Raw genomic sequence first — 12,697 nt, forward strand, 5'->3', positions numbered from 1 at the left:
TATATACATCTGATTAATATGAAATTTTGGGTGTATATATCTAACACTATTGCGCACCATATAAAAATATAAAAAAACTATTTTCAATAATTTAAAATGATCAAAATACCCTTATCATGTTTCAAGGGTATTTCGATTATTTTATATTATGAGAAATACTTTTTATATATATTTTATGTGTGCGCCCTATTTTTTAGTACCCATGTCAAAAATTTCATTATGATCTGATTTATAAAAAAATAATTAAAATTAAAACAAATGATATGCATTCTGAACCATATGATGAAAATCTGACGGTTCCTAAAAACATTTTACATCAAAATTATATATCATGATAAATTTTGAAGGTGCACCTGACCTCCACAACTACAGATGCATCCGTATGCAAATTGCACCATTTATATATATAGATATATATATATATATATGTGTGTGTGTGTGTGTATGTGAAAAAGTCTTTCCAACGCCTATAGGCAAAAATGAACAGTGATTTCGTCTATGCTCATCACCGTCCAAAGTTTATCGCACAGTCACGTGTATCCGACAGTGTTTCATTTTTTTTTATAAATTGAACTGATATGAAATCGTGTGTACATCTTATTGAGACGCACCTAATAAAAATATAAAATAAATATTTTGAAAAATATAAATTGATTAAAATACCCCCATAAATTTTCGAGGGTATTTTGGTCAGTTTATATTTTTCAAATTATTTTTTTTATATTTTTATTAGATTTTCATATTTTTTATGAACATGTGTTCCAAATTTCAGATCATTCTGATTTGTAAAAAAAATAAAACTTGAAACATTACCGAACAACTGTGATCGTGAGATGAACTTTGAACGATTATGAGCATAGGCGAAATCACTGTTCATTTCCGCCTATAGGTGTTATATAGTGTCTTTGTATATATATAGTAAAATGATGATATTAGGCCACTAGCTCATATGAATATATGAGCCCAACAACCCATTTTGAATCTGAGCGATCTGACGGTCATGACCAAATTTCATGCTTTAATTTTAATTTTTTTTCTACGAATCCAAATAAATTGAAATTTCAGGCACTCATTCTTGTCATCAAGTCGCACCTAATAAATATATTTTAAAAATAATTTACAAAAAATAAGTTGACTAAAATACCCTCAAAACGTTTCAGATGTATTTTAATCAAATTATTTATTACAAATTATTTTTTTGATATTTTTATAAGATTATCATATTTTTTAAGAGTACACACTTAAAATTTTAAATTATTTGTATTCATAAAAAAAATTTAAAATTCAAATACAAAGTGAGGTCATGACCGTTAGATCGGCCCATATTCAATATGGACCGTTGGGCTCATATGAACACATATGTTCATATGAGCTAGTGGGCTATTCTCAGTATTTTATATATATATATATATATATATATATATATATATATATATATATATATATATATATATATATATATATATATATATATATATATATATATATATAGTTGAGGCTGTAGACAATCAAATTAGAGCCCAACCCAAAAATATTCCTTGAAGAGCTTGTTTTGATGCCTAAATATCTTCAAATTAATCGTCTCGACATCAAGATTCATTGAGGCTGTAAACAATAAAATTAGAGCCCACCCCAAAAATTTCCTTCGAAGAGCTTGTTTTGATACCTAAATATCTTCAAATTGATTGTCTCGACATTAAGATTCATTGACATGAGTAAAAATGGGTTTCAAGTTTTAGAAATAGTGCATCTTGTAACACATTTTTGTACCATCAATTTTCATGTTTTCATTGATATGCCCGATCTACACTATTTTTGAAGATTTAAATTTTATAATTAAAGATAAAAAGATATTTTAAAGCTATTATAAAGATTTCCAGTATTGAAATCATATTTCTCGACACTTTTTGAAGGTGCGATTTACTTTGATTGTTTAGAGCCTCAACTCTATACAAACCTCTCCGATATATATATATATATATATATATATATATATATATATATATATGTATATGATTTCATGTAATGGTTGTATAGTAATATAATGCAATAATATTCAGAAACCATGTTACGGTCATATGCTTGATCCAAATTTTCAAATATACATTATTTTCATTATAATGAACAATCACAAAAAAAAAAAACCAGAACCTAAAAAGTATTTTCTTATCCCAATTATTATAGACCGTCCATTTTGATAAGATGGTTAGATCTACGCTTTAAAAGTATTTTTTCTTTTCCAATTGTTTTTAGATAGATTTATTATCATTAAATGAATAATGTTAAAAAAAAAAATTGATTTTGAGTTTCTAAAGGCTAAGATCTTAAAATCACCAAAATAAATGGTCTAGATTCATTGTTGGAGGGGACTCATTTTGACCATATCTACGATTCAAAATGAACCTTTTTTTCTATTTGGGATTGATTATTGAGATGAAGAAAGTGCGTGTGCAAAATTTTGGGTCATACAAATACTACAAATATGGTTTTCTAGAAGTGTGGTTGCATTAGACTATGATATCCATAATATATGGGAGAATTTGAGGTTAGCCCACTAGCTAACAGCTATAGTGTAAGTCCAGTGGCCCAGAATCAATCTAGACGGATCTAATGGTCACAATTATATTTCGTATTTTAATTTTAATTTTTTAAAATCCAAAATACTTGAAATTTTTATGTAAGTAAAACTTTCGAACACCAGCAGCTATAATGAATAGTGATCTAGATAGATTTCTAGTCGTTTGATCTTCATTGAGTGGTTCAAAATACATATCATTATTGTAATTTTAATATTTTTTTATAAATCAAATTAAACTGAAATAATATTTTTTTTCTATAAATCAGATTAAAATGAAAGTTTGGTTGTATATATCTAGCACTATTGCATACCATATAGAAAAGAATTTAAAACGGCCAAATGATGCCCATCATTTTCTCAAGGTTATTTTGATCATTTTATATTTTGAAAAAATATATGTTTTATATTTTTTATTGTGCAACCTATTTTTTAGTACACACATCCAAAATTTCATTACGATCCAGTTTCTAGAAAAAAGATTAAAATTCAGATAATGATATGTATTTTGAGCTACCCGATGTATATATATATATATATATATATATATATATATATATATATATATATATATATATATATATATATATATAAGATGATCCAGTGAGCCAATGGGCTGACAAGTAAAAATGAGCCTAATGGCCCAGATTGAATCTGGGTTAATCTAACGATCACGGATGTCTGATAATTTTTAATTTTAATTTAAAAATTTAAATCATTCGAAATTTTAAGCGTGTGTTCATAAAAAATAAGTGAATTATCGAAAAATATAAAAAAAATATTTTACATTAAAAAATTTGACCAAAATACCCCCATAAAATTTTTGGGGTATTTTGAGCAATTTATTGTTTACGGATTTGTTATATATATATATATATATATATATATATATATATATATATATATATATATATATATATATATATATATATATATATATATATATATATATATATATATATATTTATTTATTTATTTATTTATTTATTTATTTATTTATTAGGTGCAGCTTGATGAGAAGAACACATGTCTAAAATTTAAAATAATTTGGATTTGTATAAATAAACTTAAAATTCAAATACTATAGAACATCCGTGATCGTCAGATCGATCTAAATTCAATCTGGATCGTTGGGCTCATTTTTTCTTGTGCGCCATTATCTCACAAGATCATTTTCCTATATATATGTATACTGAAATTGCCCTTGTTTAGGGTTAGGAACCCTATAAAAGCAGGGGCGTTTCATTAATTTGACCCACTTAAAAGGCCTCAACCCAATGACGAGAGTATATCTTGTTGTTCATACTCTCGTCATTGGATTTATTTCATAATATTTTTTGAGGAGATATTTGAGTGAAATGAAAGTTAAAAAGTGAATCTTATAGTGTTGATTAAGATATTTTGAGCCCTTTAATAATTTTATAAGGGATTTAGACTCTTTATATGATATTTTCCCTAGGTTTTGTTTGCATGTACAAAGGGTTCCAAACCTAATTTTTATAAGTGGGAGAGGGTTCAAACCCAATCTCAAGCCGTACTCCAACTTAGTAAAAATCGAAGTGGGTAGGTTTGGATATCCAATGTTCAAACCCATATCCAATGATGGGTTCTGACTGGGGTTATCATGGGCATGCAGCAACAAAAGATGAAACGTAGGACCTTTGTGTAAATTTTAAAATAGTTGATCTCTTTATTAAATATGGGAAAAATTTATATAAGGTTGCAACCTTAAAATGTATAACCACATATGCACCTCAAAAATTTATTGGAAATGTTATTTTAATCTTGAAAAAACCCTCTAATCGATCATCTCGTCATTGAGATGTATGAAAATGGAAAAAAAACAATTTAAGTCCCAGAAATAATGCATCTTATAACACATTATCTAAACCGTCCATTTTCAAGATTTTCATATATTTATAGATCTACTTGATTGTAACTATTTTTTAAATTTAAAATTTTCTAATTAGGTATGAAAATAGATTTTAAGATAATATTAAGAATTTTTTATAACAAAATTACATGTTATGATAAAATTTTAAGGTGCGCCTTACTTGGATTGTTTAAGGTTGCAACCTTATAGAAACCGCACCCATTAAATATTGATATTAGGAACATGGGGAAAGAATAAATAAATTAGATAAGAAAAAATAAAAAATTAAAAATAAATAAGTTAGAGATTACACTTTCTCTTAGGACCTACAATGGACCCCAAATATCTTTTCACAAAATCACAACAATTTCTTTCCTCTCAAAAGGACCAAACTCTCTAAAAAAAGATGTCCTTCCCTTTAAATATAAATTAAAATAATAATAATATTAAAAAAACCCTCCAATAATCTTTCTCTCTCTCCTCTTTCTCTTGTTTTTTAACAAATGTTCCTTACTTTATTAAATAAATTTACTCAAAGGAAATTACATAAGAGGAAACAACAAGAGCAGACAAAGAGGCCCCTCCTTTAGCTAGAGTGTCGGCCAAGGAGTTCGTCTCACAATTGACATGACAGAACGAGACTGAAAAAAGAGCCACCAGGTCCATAATCTGCAACCAGTAAGACCTCAACTCCCTGCCTATCCAGACCATATTTCGAAGACAACACCGAATACCAAAGTTGATCTGTAAATTGCAAGTTTTTCCACCACCATTTGCAAAGAAAAGCCTCATTCATATATTTAATCTTTCTTATGCCAAGACCACTTTCACTCTTAAGGGTACAAACATGATCCCACCAAAGAAGATGGAATTTTTTTTCTTCCCCAAAAGATCTCCACAGAAAATTATGCATCATTCTTTCATTTTTCTTAATCACTTCGACTGTCATTTGAATAAGAGACATCAAATAGATTGATAAATTAACTAAACAAGAACTTAACAATGTTACCCTTCCACTTGTATACAAGTATTTCGGCTTCCACAGATCGAACTTCACTTGGACTCTCTCTAGCAGCTTATTTCAAACTGCAATAGAATGCCTAAAATCAGATTGTGACATTCCAAGATAAGTAAAGGGGAAAGAGTCCGCAGAGCAACCCAAACAATTTGCTAACGATAGAGTCATTGCCGAATGATAGTTAATTTCTATCAGAGAGGTTTTATGAAAGTTAACCTTCAAGCCCAATGCTACCTCACAACAGTCTAAAGATAGAGTCTCTCCTCTCTCTCTCACACATTAATTGAAGCCCCACAAACTGCATGTCAACCAAAAAATGCCTACCTTAAATCTACACTAGGACCCAATATTATCCAAATCCCCTTATAATGAAATGCATCCTAACAAACTCAAAAACTCAAAATCTAAAATTTATATATGTAAAAAAAAAAAAACAACTGATACATCACTCTCTCAAAATCTAAAATTTATATATATATATATATATATATATATATATATATATATATATATATATATATATATATATATATATATATATATATATATATATATATATATATATATATATAAACAACTGCTACATCTCTCTTAAGGTTGAAAGAAACTCGACCTCGAGCTTTTCTTTCCCCAATAACGTTTTTTTGTTGGAAGCGTGCTTCTACTAGCTCACCTATCTCACGCGCTTCCTTAATATGTTCCATGGGGTTTCTAATCAAGAGAACCACATCCACCCAAAAATAGAAACTACATATCCTAACTTAACTATAAAATAGGAGAAAGCTTTCTATGTCCCCCCTACAATGTAGAAGTTTTATGTTCTCCCTTATCCAACAGTCCATTTTTTAATGGAGGAGGGCTAAGATTGCCCCAATCACAATGTCACGTCTCTACACTGTTTTATTTTTTATTTTTTTCTATAAACTATTGACATCAAATTTTTGACGTACATTCCTATATTAAACTCTCACTAACGAAAAATATAAAAAAAATATTTTCAATAAAATAAAATGACCAAAATACCCCTAAAAGTTTCTAGGGGTATTTTAGTCATTATTTTTTATCGAAATTTATTGTTAGTATTTTTTATAGGTGCACCTCAATGAGAAGATGACACATACCAAATTTAATATTCAAAAAAATTGTATTAAAAAAACTAAAAATAAAATAATTTGAGACGTCGGATCTAAGATCAAACGGTGAGTGGCTCTCTTGATAAAAAATGAATGGTTGGATGGTAGGGGGAACATAAAATTTCTATGTTGTAGTGGGAACATAAAAAGCTTTCCTTAAACTAGGCCCCGATCTTATCCAAATCCCCTTATAATGAAATACAACCTAACCCACCCAAATACGCCAAACTTAAAATCTAAGAAAGTGGTACAGTAAAAACAAAATTTTAAAAAAACTCATTATATCATAGATCTTAAAAAGGGATTTATCTATAAATTTTACTAAACAATAAAAAAATTAATTATATGCTGTTAAAGATCTAGGTCCAAATATCCACAAAATGGACGACATGCATAGACCTTTTCTCATATTCAATATCATTCATAAGTTGTCCATGTTAGCATTTTAAAAATGGTAGAGCTGGCTCTCAGAATGACCTGATCCAACTGGGAATCGGCCGCTTAAGTATCCCCAAAATAGGGATTTGAGAGCCTAAATTTTTATTTCTTAAAATATTTTGTGATAGAATTGATAAACCTATGGATTCTCTTCCAATTTTGAAGTGTCTTATCAAATTTTCCACAAATTGTTATTCTCCTAGCCTCCTTTTAGATCTACACACACACACACACACATATATATATATATATATATATATATATATGTTTAATATTATGAATTTCTTTTTCTTTTGGTTTTTCCATTAAGTCGAATTTAATTGTACGTCCATCAAGATTGCTTCTATTCCTGTATGATCAATTTTTAAAGGATAAAATAGGTTTAAAAATGGAATTCCTAAAATTACTGCTTGACTTAATCCTTAAACCATGATAAAAGGCATATCAAAACAATTTCCATTGTTGCAAACAGCTGTATCAGATAATTTATAATAAGTTTACTACCATCAGCAGTATTTATTATTTGGGTGGTTTTATTAAAATATTTACTAGGGACCAAACCTTCATTTATAAAATTTAAATAAGCTCCAGAATCTATTAATGCGAAAAATTGAAAACTATATTCATTTCGAAAGCAATCTTGCATTTGTTCATCATCATCTGATTCTAATTTTATATTAGATTCAGAACTAGAGTCCGAACTACTCCAAAATAAATGTTCATCTTATATTCTCCATATTAAAATATCATCATCAGATGTCGAGGAATTATCATTTATTTGATCTTCTATTTGAATAATATTGTATAATTGATTTCTTATGTCTTCGTTTAGATTTAAAGCATCAATTTTCTTTTTGACTCTACAGGTATTTTTATAATGGCCAACTTTGCCACATTTGTAGCAGACCAGAAGCTTCTTTTTCCCATTTTATTTTTGGGAACAAATTTCTTTGCAAATTTATTTCTTTTTTCTATTTTATGTGAAGATTTATATTTTTTATGCATACTCTTCTTCTTATGGGTCTTATGAGATGTTTGAGTAATATTATAACCAAATTGCTCGCAGAAATCTCCTAATTCTTTCTTTCATGTCATTCGTTTTTTATGTAGCTGTCTTTTTAATTTTAGGTCGGTTCATAGGCTAATCCTTCAGCACATATTTCAACAGAAAGTACTCCGAATGTATATTGGGAATAGGGAATTATTCCATTATTTTGGTTTTTTAATCTATTTTTTACTTTTTCTGCAAATAGATAAGGAAGACCGGCTATAAATTTTTCTTTCCAATGATCAACACTGGAATCTTCTCTTAAAAAAGTCTTGAGAAGAATATAACTTTGTACTATTTGTAATGAGAGAGAGTTGGGCATCTTAGATTAGACAGTAGATCTTCAGATCTAGCTTCTAGAATAGCAGTGCTTCCCACGAAATGAAGAGTTATTGTATATATAAGGGTATTAACCGCATGACTTTCACTATGCTGGATATCTTGGTTATGCTCATTTTTTACAACCCACTGGCGAGTTGCGCTTAATATTTGATTTTTTGTGACTTCATTCATATGAAAGTCCCACCAGCTTCTTAACCAGCAGCCAGTAAAGCCACATATAATGGCTTTTGCTACATCTTGATCATGGCTACCAGAGACTTTACATGTTGCAATATACATAGTCATATGCCTTATTGTATCTAATATTTGATGGTCTGACATTCTATCTATATTCCAATTAACTATAATTTTTTCGGAATAAGATACAGCATGAGATATCAAATCTTCCTCAAATTGTATATCAACAGGTGTAGGTCTTGTATGGTACATTCTTGCTTGAGAAGTAAGCCTCCATTTTTTTTCATAATCTATTCTATTGATTTCTTGATTTGTTTCGTTAAAACCTTGTTCGATATTTGATATATCATTATTTTTTAGTGGTTCTTCTTGAAGAACCATTGCTTCTGATTCTACCACTTTTCCTTTCCCTTTTGATTATTTAAGATTTAATTGGGATAGCCGTTTTACTAATTCATCCATTAAATCTTTATTGTCTTCTTTTAGACTAAATCTTTCTTTATTTATTATTGGTGGGGGTTTGAACATTATGGCCTTCTTTATCTCTTCTGTTTTTCTCTGAGGTTGGCTAATAATATTTTCTATTCTAGTAGCTTGTTTTCCTAAAGATTGGAGGTACATATTGGTATAGTTATTTTGTTCTACTATATGTGGAATTATTTCTACTTTATGTGTTTGTTCTGTTGGAATCATTTTATAGGGTGAAGCTGTAGTTTCTGATTTATCTTTTCGCGGTTGTTTTATCTGAATAGATTTTTCTAGAGGATGTATACTTTGGATTTCTTCTCCGTCAGTAGTATAAAAAGTATGATATTGGTTTTCTAGTGTATTAATTTTAGATTTATTTTCAAAATTGGGTACTTGATACCCCTTTTCTTTAAGGGTTACTTTTAACCATTCAAAGAATCCAATAGTTTTATTATATTTTTTTAAAAACTTATAATATCTTTTGTGACAAGCATCTATTAATTCTTTCGAGAATTCTTTTAAATACCAATTCCTCATATATTTATTTTGTTCGGACAAGTAATCTTGTTTAAGATATTCTAAATCTACTTTCTGTTTTTTTTGTAGAGTTAGTATTTGAAAATCTAAATCAGAATAGGTAAGTTTTGATTTGAAGGGTTGGGTTCATTATCTATTGGCTTATACACAGGTTAATGAATATTATTACTTGTTCTATGTAATCCCTGTATAATGGGTTCAATATTTATACTTGAGGTAGAATGTCTTGCAGGGACAGACTCCTTTTTTTATGATCTTATGGTATTATCATCCATACTAGTTAATTTTAATTTTGTTTTTCGACTATTATTGAAATGTAACTCTATTTCTCCATCTGGATGTTCAATTATTTGTTTTGGGGTTTTTTTAGAGAATTTTAATAATTTTGATTTTCATTGTAGATAGACCAAGTTTCAGGTCGATTTATTTGGGACCAATCAATCGATTTAGGAATTACAGTATTGGATTTTTCTATGTTGGTTTTGAAGAATATTGTTTGCCCTTTTGTATCAATGTGCAATACATTTGGACATAGGGTATTCAAAACTTTATAACATATTCGATATACTAAAGCTATATTCTGAGATCCTAGATTCATATCAAATCCTTGAGTTTTTATGTTTAAGGTTAATACTTTTAATAAATCCGGGTCGCTTAGGGAGACTGAAAAGTTGGGGAAACAATTAAAGTAAACTGGACCACTACATAAACTCGATTCTACTATTCCTAACATCGAATCTGAAAATTTATTATGTCTACTATCACGTAAACATAATAGTATTGAATTATTTAACGCTAATCTTGTAAGAGGTTTTATGGCAACTTGTATTAGTCCTATATGAAGATATCTATAATCTTTTTCTTTATGAGATTTTATCATTCTATTTGAAAGTAATTGGAAATTCTCTTGTTCATTTGTAACAGAGAGACTTTGCTCTACTGTTTTTATCACATAGTCTGCTTTGAATTCAAACGTTCCTTTTTTATAAATATCTATTACCGGTATTTTTGGTATATTCCAATTCTATATCTGCTTTCCTATATTTTCAATTACTATTTCTTCTTTATTTTTCATTCTCCATGTACTACTAGTTGAGGGTAATGTCTTATTATCTAAGTTCCTGATAAAATTTTAAGTTCTCAAGAAAATTTTCCATTTGAAGTTACGGATAATGCTATAGACAACCTCTTATGGCTCTTCGACCTCAGCGGCTTCTTCTGGCCTTCACGGTCTCTAGCCTGGGCTTCAAGTAGCTTAACTCTCGGACTAACTTCTAAATGGTAGATTTTCTTAGGTTCCTAACTTCTAAGATATAGCCCAACTAGGGTACACTAAATTTTATTTATTTATATAACTATGGCTCTAGTACCATTAACAACCAAGACCGATTTAAGATTTAAAAACAAATCAACCAAGACAAAAGATCATTAAATCATTCTTAAAAATCCTACGTATATTAAAGCTAATAATATAATAAACACAGAAAATGGGAAAATGTCTAACAATATAAACATTACCATAAATTTTAATACTAAATACGAATTTTAACTGCATAAATATGAAACAGAGTTTATTTATAAACAGGCAAAGTACAAGGCATAGAACTAGTACAAGCTAAAAATACAAAACTAAAAAGATGCAAGACTTACTGCTGCGTACATATACAAAAGCTAGCAAACAGCTTCCATTCAGCAGGATAATAACTTGGAAGATCGTTGATGTTACAATCACACATAATTATACAATAGTGAAAGAATTACATAAAGGCAGAGTTTACCCGAATAAAACTGGTAAAACTATACAGGCTAGCTGCTGAGCCGAGAGAAGAAACAGAGAGATCAAAGGAGAGATAAGAGAGTAGAGAGTAGGGAGAGATGATATTTTCTTCTGCGTTCTGAGCTCTTCCCTTCCAAAAAACACTCTGATTCTTTAGAAGAGTTGAACCCCTTTTATAGCCGCTGGACATGAAAAGATTATAGATGGTTAATTTGTTTTCTTCAGGTCCGGACAGATAGCGCTTCCTTAGATGCTGATGAAAAGCTATATTGTCGGTAGGTGTCGGCAGGATACTGTAGGGACAAGTGGCTAGGTACTGTAGTGTCGGCAAGGCACTGGAGAGACAGGTGGCAGGGTACTGTAGTGTCGGCAATGCATTGTAGTGACAGGTGGCAGGTACGGTTGGCTTTTATTTGCTTTAATGGGAGACAAGGAATCTTTGAGTGGAAGACAAAAGGATAATGGTAGGGAATCTTCTATTGTATTGATTATATCAGGTCGTTATCTGGGCTTTGACCTTGAATCACTTGGGCCTTTGGGAGAACTCGTCATCATTTTCATTGTAAGTTTCTTTTTCATTATTGGAAGATGTAATCATTTTTTCTGCCTCTTCTTGAAAATATAAAGTAACTGGAGTTCTTCTTTAGTTGCCAAGGGATTTTGCTTTCGCATTCTTTGGATATATTCTGATAAATTATTTGGGTTTTCATATGAGATATGCCCTGGTATTTTTCTTAATTTAATATTGTCTGGTTCAAGGGCTTGATTCTCAAAAACATCCCAACATTTGATGTAAATTTTCTTTCCCAATCTGGGAATATATTCAAAATTATTAATGAGATTCTCTGAGATTCTGAAATTCCATTTCATGATCCATGGAATTTGATACATGGCTATAAAATATAAATGGTAGTCAATATTTGGGTCTTTATTACAAATTTTTCTTGAGATAGTTGAAACTTTTGAGGAAGAATCTGGGAACCTGATCCCCATATCATAAACCAGTTTCTGAACCAATTTGGGTATGGTTCAGTAATGGATGCTTTTATCTGGATAAACCAAATATGAGAATTGTTGTTATTTTGGAGGGCAAATATTTTGTGCCAGGCATCAATGTATTCGGAATATTTATAGTATTTGACATGGAATTCAGGAGCCTGTAATTTCTTTCCTCTTAAGGGATCTGAGCCCCAATCTTTATATGTCAGTATTTTTCTTATTTGCATATTTGAATATGCAACTATATTGGTATTTTTCTGATAAAAGTGGACTAGAGTAATACAGCCTGTTTCAAGGAGAATGGCCTCATAC

At 29.5% G+C, this 12,697-nt stretch overlaps 1 long non-coding RNA gene across 1 annotated transcript; it reads right to left on the reverse strand.

Moving 5' to 3' along the window:
- Nucleotides 1-4,940: 4,940 nt before the first annotated feature.
- LOC148780753 (uncharacterized) lies at nucleotides 4,941-12,051 on the reverse strand. Its single transcript, XR_016061217.1, has 2 exons — nucleotides 11,388-12,051; nucleotides 4,941-5,534 (listed from the first exon to the last, which is right to left on the reverse strand). It is a non-coding gene; the product is annotated as an uncharacterized LOC148780753 (long non-coding RNA).
- Nucleotides 12,052-12,697: the final 646 nt, after the last annotated feature.

Source organism: Amborella trichopoda, chromosome 8, assembly GCF_054954075.1.
Source record: "Amborella trichopoda isolate Santa Cruz 75 chromosome 8, AtrichopodaSantaCruz75HAP2 v2.0, whole genome shotgun sequence".
NCBI classification, from domain to species: Eukaryota; Viridiplantae; Streptophyta; class Magnoliopsida; order Amborellales; family Amborellaceae; genus Amborella; species Amborella trichopoda.